We start from the raw sequence: 10,264 nt of genomic DNA, 5'->3' as shown, positions 1-10,264 counted from the left end.
CCGTCTTCGCAAAACCTGAGTGGGTACCTGTCTACTGATTTCCTGAGAATACAAGTGGTTTTGAAAAAGAATGTCAACATTTAAGTTGGTGAGTTCATAAACATTTTGTATGAGAAAGATATGTCTTTGTTCTTTGAAAATGATAGTGTGTTCTCCCAGAAAATCCAATATTTTCTTCAGAAATGAATTGTAGTCTTAAAACACCCTAAGACTAAAAATGTGTAAGTATTGTTGTACTCTAAAGTAGTATATTGTAGTTTCATATCTTTATAAAATCATTTGTATGCATGCTTCCCAGAATTGTAACGGTTTTGTACTGGAAAATACTGTAATGTAATTATATCTGTGTAGAACCCTTTGTATGTATGTATCTGAAACTACCAATTTGTACTGTAGAATAGTGTAATGTAGTTTTATTATTAAATAAAACCATTTAAAGGTATGTTTGCCCTGTAACCCAAACGTTTTATTAATACTTATTGTGAGTGTTAATTATAACCATGCTAACGACTAGTGGCATGCACAACGTTCTTCAGGTGTCGGAATGGTACGACATTTGTCACCCCAGTGGGATTGCCAGTCCCATATAGATCTATACACAAGTTTCACGCTCTCCCTACAAGAGACTCTAGTTATAATTCAGGACTTTTAGTGGTACTCTAGTGGGTACAATGAAGTAGTGGCTCACAATCATGTATTAATTGGTTTACGTATAGTGTAATGAAATCTCTTTTTCTTATAATTGTATTTATTACCCTTTCATAGTGTTTACATAACGTAAAAATAATTATACTTGTAAATAATTATTTTTATTGTCCCAAAAAGGGTATAATAGTGTGAATGTTCCATAAACTATACCAATTATAGTTTAAATAAATGTTTTGTTTTAGTCAAAACCTGGTATGTATCTGTTTCACAAATTTAGAAATAAAACCATTTCATAAATTTAGCATTTTTGTATAAACGGCAAATAAATGTATCTAATCAAATTTGTACCCATATGTCTATTTATATTTTGTAAAAAATATAAATGTAACGGTTTGTATTTTAACATAATTTTTTCTTGTGTTATACTTGTATTCTCCCCCCTAAACATAGAAAAATAGTGAAAATTATAGGGGTATGAACTCACCTCGGGTGTGTTCTTGGCTGGATACGAGATGATATGAATGTTCTTCAATTTAGAACACGCGAAAATAGTCGTATCCTAATAGTATTTAATCACACGATATTGTGTATAAATTAGTTAAATTAATATGTGAAGTCTTATAAAAACACTAGATTAATTAAAAGGACTTACAAGTTTTCTGGGAAAGGTTTGAGTGAATTTTTTGGGAATTGCTTGAAGATATGAATATTGTTCTTGGGAAACTTGAAGATTTGGAGTTCTTATGAATTTAGAGAGAAAAGTGAGAGGAGTTTGAGACGTAAGAATGAGAAATGGGATGTGGATTTCGGTTTATGTCTTTATGGGATAAAATAGGATGTGACATATACCTTGAAATATGTAATTTATCATCTATATTAATGTGCCACCGATTAAAAAATGTGTTCTCGGCTTATCCTCCAACCGATTTCGTTCCTAAGCTCCAACCGAGAACCAAGGGTTCTCAGTCTAGAGGGTCTTCGACCAAGGGGGGGGGGGGGGTTCTCGGTCCCATGGGTTCTCGGTTCCAAGTGGTTCTTGGTGGGGGGGGGGGTTGATTTTGGTTCTTAAATGGATCACAAAAGAGGATTTCGGTTTTGGCTTAGATCTCGGTCCTAATTGTTTCACAAAAAGGGATTTCGGTTTTGGTGGGATTTTGATTCCAAAAACCGAAAACCTTATAAGAAATATAAATTTTCCTTTTTAAATCAAAAAATTTTAATTATTTAACTTTTGTTTAACATAGTTGACTTGTTTTGACCTTTACTGGCCCGAAATAACCGTTTGTTACATTATCCCCCGGTTAGAGAGAATTTCGTCCTGAAATTATTTCTAAAGTGGTTACTTTATGAACTAGGGAAAAGATGCAGGTATTTTTGTTTCATCTGATCTTCTCGTTCCCAAGTCAATTCAGGTCTTCGTTTGGCGTTCCAGCGGACCATCACTATTTGGTATACGGCTTTGTTTCGTTCTCTTGATTTCCCTGTCCATGATTTCCACAGGTTCTTCTACAAAGTGTAGACCCTCATTTATCTCGATTTCATCGAGTGGGATTACAAGAGTCTTGTCGGACAGACACTTCTTTAGATTAGATACGTGAGAAGTAGGGTGTATGTTGCTGAGTTCTTGCGGTAGTTTGAGTTTGTAAGCCACCGGGCTGATTCTAGAAAGAATCTCGAATGGCCTGATATACATTGGATTTAGTTTTCCACGTTTTTCGAAACGTATCATTCCTTTCCAGGGTGAGACCCTTAACAGGACGCGGTCACCAACCTGGAACTCCAAGGGTTTTCGTCGTTTATCCGCATAACTCTTTTGTCGGTCCCTAGATGCTTTTAGTCGTTCTCGAATTTGGCCGATTTTCTATGTTGTCTCTCTTATGATCTCAAGGCCGGTGAGAGTGCTATCAGGAACTTGTTTCTTTGCTAGTTGTGTGTCACCCACTTCAGCCTAGCACAGAGGGGATCTACACTTACGACCATAGAGGGATTCGAATGGCGCGACCTTGATGCTAGTGTGATAACTATTGTTGTACGAGAATTCGACGAGTGGTAAATGGGTATCCCAAGCTTTACCAAAATCTATCACACAAGCTCTCAACATGTCTTCCATCGTCTGAATGGTTCTCTAGCTTTTCCCGTCAGTTTGGGGATGGTATGTTGTACTCAAGTCGAGTTTGGTTCCCAAGGATTTTTGCAGTGATTGCCAAAACCGTGAGGTAAATCTACTATCTCTGTCAGAGATAATGGATATTGGCACACCATGCAATCGTACTATCTCTTTAATGTACGTCCTGGTTAGCTTCTCCATCTTGTCAGTCTCTTTTATTGGTAGGAAGTGCGCGGATTTTGTTAATCTGTCAACGATTACCCAAATGGTGTCAAGACCACTCGTTGTCGTGGGCAACTTGGTTATGAAATCCATGGTTATCCGCTCGCACTTCCACTCGGGTATTTTGGTTGTTGTAGTTCACCCGAAGGCTTCTGGTATTCTACCTTGACATTGGCGGAAGTCAGGCACTTTCCCACATAGGTAGCGATTTCTGCCTTCATATTTGGCCACCAATAAACTTTCTTGAGATCTAGGTACATCTTGTCTGAACCAGGATGTAGCACCCGATTCCTGGTACGTATTTAAATTCAAGAAATGTTGCAAATTACTCTGGTACTCGGCAAGTTGGAGGTCCAACTCGTCGAGTAGACTTGACTTTTAATCGGGGGTTTAAGTGACCTACTCGACGAGTCAGAAGACCGACTCGACGAGTTGGAGCTGTTTGGACAAAACCCTAATATTTAGGGTTTGCACCCTATTTAAACAACTTAACTCGTCCCAAACCAGCCTCCATCGTCCCTCTCACTTCAAGAAAATCCTAACTCGAAACCCTAACCCCTTTTTGAGTGATTTTGAGCTCCTTGTGCCATTTTGTGCAAGTTAGAAGGTTGAAGAGAAAAAGAAGGAGCTTGGGATTTCAAAAGGAGCAAGGAGATCCAGCGGTTTTGCTTCATTTCCTGTTTATTGGAGGTAAAAAGTCCAGACCTTGCTTCTTCTTTCATTAGATACTCTTTTTGGAGTAACTTAGGGTTTTTGGAAGCCATTTTGGAGCCATTGTTGGATGCAACCACGATTTTGGGATAAGGACTTCAGATCTGGAACCATTGAGGGTTCCCATGGCATAAAGGTGCCAACTCTATGGCCATGGGAGACCCATGCATCATATAAACCCCTTTCTAGGGCTTTTTGAGCCAAAGGCCCCATGCATGTACATCAAGTTTGAAGCTTTACGCATAAAATGGACCCTAGGAGGCCAGATCTATGGTCTTGACGCGTTAATACCCATTATAATCGACTGTATAGTTTTGGACAAAGAGGGACTCGGTGAGTCAGTTGGGTGACTCGGCGAGTCGGGATGCTTTTTCTCCCCAAAACGTCTTCTAGAAATGGTTTTGGTTGAGTGGGAGGAACACTTAGCCTGCTAAGGGTTTATTTTGGACCTGGAAATCATAGGACTCGACGAGTGTATGAACAGACTCGGCGAGTCCAAGGAAATCTCCCAACTTATGAAGATGAACTCGACGGGTTCAAGGATGAACTCGGCGAGTCGGTTGAATATGCCCCTGATGCTATGGTTGAAGGTGAACTCGTCGAGTTCTTGCTAGACTCGACGAGTAGAGTCGGGGGCAGTATCGTCTTGATAGGATAGGGACTCGACGAGTTGGTGGACCAACTCGGCGAGTCAAGTCAACTGGATGTTGACTTTGACCAAAGTTGACCTTGACTTTGACCAAAGTTGACCTTGACTTTGACTTTGACCTGGATTTGGGTTGACCCTTGTAACGGTTATGGTATGCATTAGTAATCGGAAGAGGTCATTGTGTAGGGATTGAGGAGTGGAGTCGAGTTGATTCCCATGCCGAGGATTGTGCAGATACTACACGACATCGAGGTGAGTTACCTTCCAGTAGAGGTGGGTCTACGGCCACAATGTCGGCCCACTAGTAGGGATTGTTTGTCGAGTAGTTGTCTTTGTGATAATTACTTGGGTTTGCCTCTATCTGATGAGTTTTGCATGCTAGTATAATATGATTTTATGTGATAGCGGTAGTAAGGGGGATAGTCCCCGGCTATCGGTCGATAGGGCCGAAGGGGTAGTATGGTACCCGGCTATGCTGGACAGTATGATTATGTTATGTTATTGTGTAGTAGTAGGGGGTGAAATAGTCCCCGTAACCGGTCGAGATAAACCGGAGGGGTAGGTCGGACACCCCGGTATGTCTGACAGGGGTAGGTTAGGCACCCCGGTATGCCTAGCAGGGTAGGTCGGGCACCTAGATATGCCTGACAGTATGTTTATTGATTATTGTATGGTATGTGGTATGATGGGGAAACTCACTAAGCTTCGTGCTTATAGTTTACAGTTTTGTTTTCAGGTACCTCTTCAATGAAGGGGAAGGAGTCGGCACGGTAGCAGCGCATCGCACATACATGATTTCCGCACTATGATGACCTTGGGATTGTACTCTGACATTATTATTACTCAAGGATATGTTTTTATGACATTTGACTTATGGGTTATTAGTTTGATATGATATTAATGTTGTTTTTCAGAAATGGTTTTTATTAAATTACTTAGTCAAAAATGAAATTTTTGGTCTTGAAAATTAGGATGTTACATGGGATGAATAGAGTATCTAGTCTTGTGAGCTTCGTTCATGACAACGTCTCTGTATCCACCGAACTTCGGTGTCTAGATCCGGTTCATGAGATAACGAACTTCGTCATCCTTTACTTCCAGGTTCTTATCCATTCCTCTTAAGGCTTCTCCTGCCACATTCTCGGGTTTCAAGGCTTCCAGCTGAGCCTCTTTGATCTGCGTGGATAGGTGTGAATGGATAGTCATGGTTAATGACTTTACTTGGCGGCCCGGGTACTCTTTACGACTAAGGGCATCTGCTACTACATTGGTTTTGCCTAGATGATAACGAATATCGCACTCGTAATCATTTAGTAGTTCTACCCATCGTCGTTGCCTCATGTTGAGTTCCTTTTGATCGAAGATGTGCTGGAGACTCTTATGGTCCGTGAAGATCGTGCACTTCGTACGGTAAAGGTAGTGCCTCCAGATCTTCAGAGCAAATACTACTGCTCCTAGCTCGAGGTCGTGAATGGTATAGTTGAACTCGTGGTTCTTAAGCTGTCTCGAGGCATGGGAAATGACCTTTCCTCGTTGCATAAGAACACAACCTAGCCCTTGCTTGGACGCATCGCAGTAAACTACGAAATCTTCTGTTCCTTCTGGGAGGGACAAAATTGGAGCGCTGCATAGGGCTTGCTTTAGTGTTTGGAACGCAGTTTCTTGTTTCTTCTCCCAGTTGAAGGTTACACCCTTCTGAGTCAAGGTGGTGAGTAGCTTTGCAATCTTGGAGAAGTTTTGTATGAACCTCCTGTGGTAGCCAACGAGGCCTAAGAATTGACGAATTTCGGTTGGTGTTCTTGGGGTCGCCCAGTTTACGATTGCTTTGATTTTGGAGGGACCACATGTATCCCTTCCTTGCTGACCACGTGACCTAGGAAGTCCACTTTTCGAATCCAGAATTCGAATTTCGAGAACTTCGCATACAAATTCTCCGCCCTTAATGTTTCCAAGACTTGTCGCATGTACTGACTGTGTTCTTCCTTACTTCGTGAGTAGACTACTATATCATCGATGAATACTATCACAAATTAGTCTAAGTAAGGTCGGCATACACAGTTCATCAGGTCCATGAACATCGTGGGTGCATTTGTTAATCCGAATAGCATTACTATGAATTCGTAGTAACCGTAACGAGTTCTGAATGCGGTCTTGGGAATATATTCTTCATGGACTCACAGTTGATGGTACCCGGATCTTAAATCGATCTTTAAGAAGTAAGTTGCTCCTTGTAGTTGGTCGAAGAGGTCGTGTAACGCCCCGTTCTAAGAGTAATTATTCATGGATCCCCGAGATCAAGAGTAAGGGCGTTTCGGTCTTTTATGGGCAATGGGTTTTATTCGAGAAGGTTTCGTGTCGGGGTGTGTTGCTAGAAGCGTAGGGCTTCTCGCCACCTTTTCGTGGATATAAAGTTCGTCGGAAACGGGCTTAGAATAAAGGAGTTATGACACTTTGAAGATAGTGTCAATAATGGTCCCTAAAGGAAATATTTGGCAAAGGGGTCCTAGGCATGCATGGAGTGCATGCGTGTAATTGGCTGGGTACGCCCAGCGTAAGCTAGGTTACGCCCAACGTAGAGCGGTTAAATGAACACGGGTGTTGGGGGCGTACGCCCAGCGTACGTCCAGTGTCCAGAAACCCTAATTTTAGGGCCAGCCACTATATAAGGAACATTATGGTTCCAACCCTAGCCCCCATATCTGCCCTCTTACTCTCAGAAACCCTAAGTAGCCGTTTTCTTCCATGATTGTGGATATTTGACCTTGGGGAGCTTGGTTTGGCAAAGGAGAGCCTAGGAGAAGAAAGAAGAAGTTGTCAAGGAAGGAGTTGGGTGGCTGGAGCTCGTAGATCTGGGAAGGCATCATCTTCTGGAGCCCTTTTGAGGTATAAACTCTCTTGCTTGACATCTATTTTGTGTAGATCTAGGTGTTATGAGGTTTTGACACCATTTCTTGTCCCAAAAACCCCAAAGTGATGCATGATGCGAGTTGGTTGAGATTAGCTGTCCTTTCAGACCTTAGGAGAGGTCTTGAGTGAGAAAAATAAGGTCCCAAAGGCTTTGATTGTCTCATGTGTGATGTAGGTGGGTCTTAATGGATTAAGACCTTGAGTTAAGAGCTTTATGGACGTCCCAAGTAATAAAATTTGAGACTTTATGAATCCTAGGCATGTTTGGTCGATGGATCTGAAGTTTGGGCTTAAGAGCTTAAGTCATTAAGAACTTATGTGGAATTTTAGTTCAGCGAGATTACGCCCCGCGTAAGCTGATGTACGCCCAGCGTAGTGGGTCAGTGTCCCGTTCCCAGTCCGCGAGAATCGAAGTACGCCCAACTTACCAAGAGGGGTACGCCCAACGTACTCCCTCTGTTGGGTTTTTGATTTTGGGCCTTAAGTGATTGGGCTGTTTATGGGCTAGTGGGGCTTGGGTCGTGACTGAACATTATGGATGGAGTAATTTAGACCCAATAATTATTATGGACCTTGGATCTAGGTCCATTTGGTGAGGTGGGCCCAATTTAGTAAATTGGGCCAATATTGGGCTTTGCATGAGGATTTGGTTTTGGGTCTTCGCCCAATAAGAGGATAATGGACTTAATGAGTGTTGTGGGCCCCTGGCCTAGAAAGTCATGTTGGATTCTAACTTGGTGATTATCATGTGATAGTTGGGAGTCCCGGTGAGTCAGCGGTCAGAGATTTGCAGGATTTCGGCAGTTGCAAGTGAGTTATCCTCACTATATCGACAGGGTCTACGTCACCAAGGTCGGCCCTTTATCGGATGGAAATCCGGGTATTGTTTGTTATGTTATTGTTTTGCTAGATCTGCATCCTAGTATTTAGGATGGTGTTATGTTAGTGACCTGGTTAAAGTCGGTACCCGGGATATAGGGTAATGTTATGCTAGTGACCGGTTAGGTCGGAATCCTGGTTAGGATGTTGATATGCTATGTGATCTGTTAGACTGTTTGTCTGGTTGAGGATTGTTATGTGATTAATTGTTGTATGTGCACATGGTTGTTTGACGGGGGTTGGGTTGAGGCGGGTCCTGCTTTGTGCTGTAGGCCAACATACCCAGGGCGGACCGGATGTTCCGGAGGCCCAGCGAGCGGTCCGGATAGGCTGAAGGCCCCAAGAGGGCGTACCAGACGTGCCGAGGCTCGGAGAGTGGACCAGGCCGACTGAAGGCCCGGTGTGGGCGGACCAGTCATACTGTAGACTCAGAGAGTGGACCAGGTGGATTGAAGGCCCAGTGCGGGCGGACCAATCACACTGTAGACTCGACGTACATGGCTAGACTCGGAGGGTGGACTAGGTGGACTGAAGGCTCGGTGCGGGCGGACCAGTTATACAGTAGACCCGATATGCATGGTTGTTCTATTTATGATATGTTATGAGTATGATATGTGTGGTTGGTATTTTGGGGGTAACTCACTAAGCTTTCGGGCTTACAGTTTCAGTGTATTGTTTCAGGTACTTCAGGAGATCGTGGCAAGGCGAAGGCGTGATCGTACCGCTCCTCATGTTTTATGATTTATATGATATGGTTCTGGGGGATACTCTGATGTTTAAACTATTTTGAAAACGAGTTGTATGAACGTAATGGTTTTTGAATGATTTAAAATGTTTTAATTTGGCTCAATTTTATAGGTGTTACAAGTTGGTATCAGAGCCTTGGTTTGAGTGAATTGGAGGAACATTCGTGTCAATCCAGTCTCAAATCAAGGAGGGATTTTCAAAATGGTTTTCGAAAGGTTTTCGAAATAAGTAATGGAGGATGCAGAGGGTACGATCAGCCAGAGCCGGTAAGTAGACCCCAAAATACCATACAAGTTATTTGATTATGCGATATGTTAGAACAGCATGCTAGTACTAGGCTAGGGATCTTCAGGAATTGCATGATAGAATTGCCTGATTATGTGATGCATATTACCCTAGGGTTTTCCTTATTTGAGATATGCAGCTTTTCCTCTAGGAGTGAGGATTGAGCGGGTGTGTGTATATATGGTTAGAGTGTTGTGGTGGTACTTGAGACAAATATGGGTAGGTGTGGAAGGTAGTATGGGCCCGTACTACTGAAAGCACAGGACCCATACGCGTATCAAGAAAGTCACAACTCTCTAGGGTATCGGTTATGAGATAGTTCCCCGGGTGAATATGTGAAGTGTCTAAGGGTCTCGTTGGTGTATTGCAGTATGGCGATTACGAGACGTTTCGGGGCAGGATCCGGTTCGGGATCAGGATCGAGAGAGGGTGGTCAGGATGGGTTAGTACCACCCGAGGTCATTGGTCAGATGAGAACGGACGAGTTGGATGCCAGGATTCATGAGATCCGGCATGATGAGGTTGCTGCTATGTTCCGGGCCGAGTTGCCGGAGATGTTTGGGTCGATCAAGACCGCCATGGTCGAGTACTTTGATGAGCACTATGCAGCTCTTGCAGAGGCGGCTGCCGCGGCAGCTACAGCGGCTGTAGCAGTGGCAGGGGGAGGAACCGGTCGAGGTTTTCAGTATCGGGACTTCGATAATACGAAGCCCCCTACTTTCGATGGAGTTCAGGATCCGATCGTTGCTATGAGGTGGTTGTCAGACGTGGAGGGATGTTTCTTCACGTGTTCATGCCCTGCTGATCAAAGGGTGAGGTGTGCTCTGAACCTGTTGAGGCTCGAAGCGAAGGATTGGTGGAGGTTGACTACGGGATCTTATTCTGATGCGCAGCGGGCTGCAGTTACTTGGGATCAGTTTCGGGAGATGTTCAGCACTCGTTATGTTCTGCGGGTTGAGAGAGAGAGATTGGCTCAGGAGTTCCTGGAGCTGAAGCAGGATTCAGAGTCGGTGACGGAGATCACCAGGATGTTTATTGAGAGGGCGATGTTTTGCCCGGAGTTTGCTTCGGAGCAGGCTCAGATGTCCCGATATCTAAGTATGCTCAAG

Source organism: Lactuca virosa, chromosome 5 (genome assembly GCF_052849685.1).
Source record: "Lactuca virosa cultivar CGN04683 chromosome 5, Lactuca_virosa_CGN04683_v6, whole genome shotgun sequence".
In the NCBI taxonomy this organism is placed as follows: domain Eukaryota; kingdom Viridiplantae; phylum Streptophyta; class Magnoliopsida; order Asterales; family Asteraceae; genus Lactuca; species Lactuca virosa.
The sequence above is the reverse complement of the archived record's forward strand: the minus strand, read 5'-3'. Positions refer to the sequence as shown.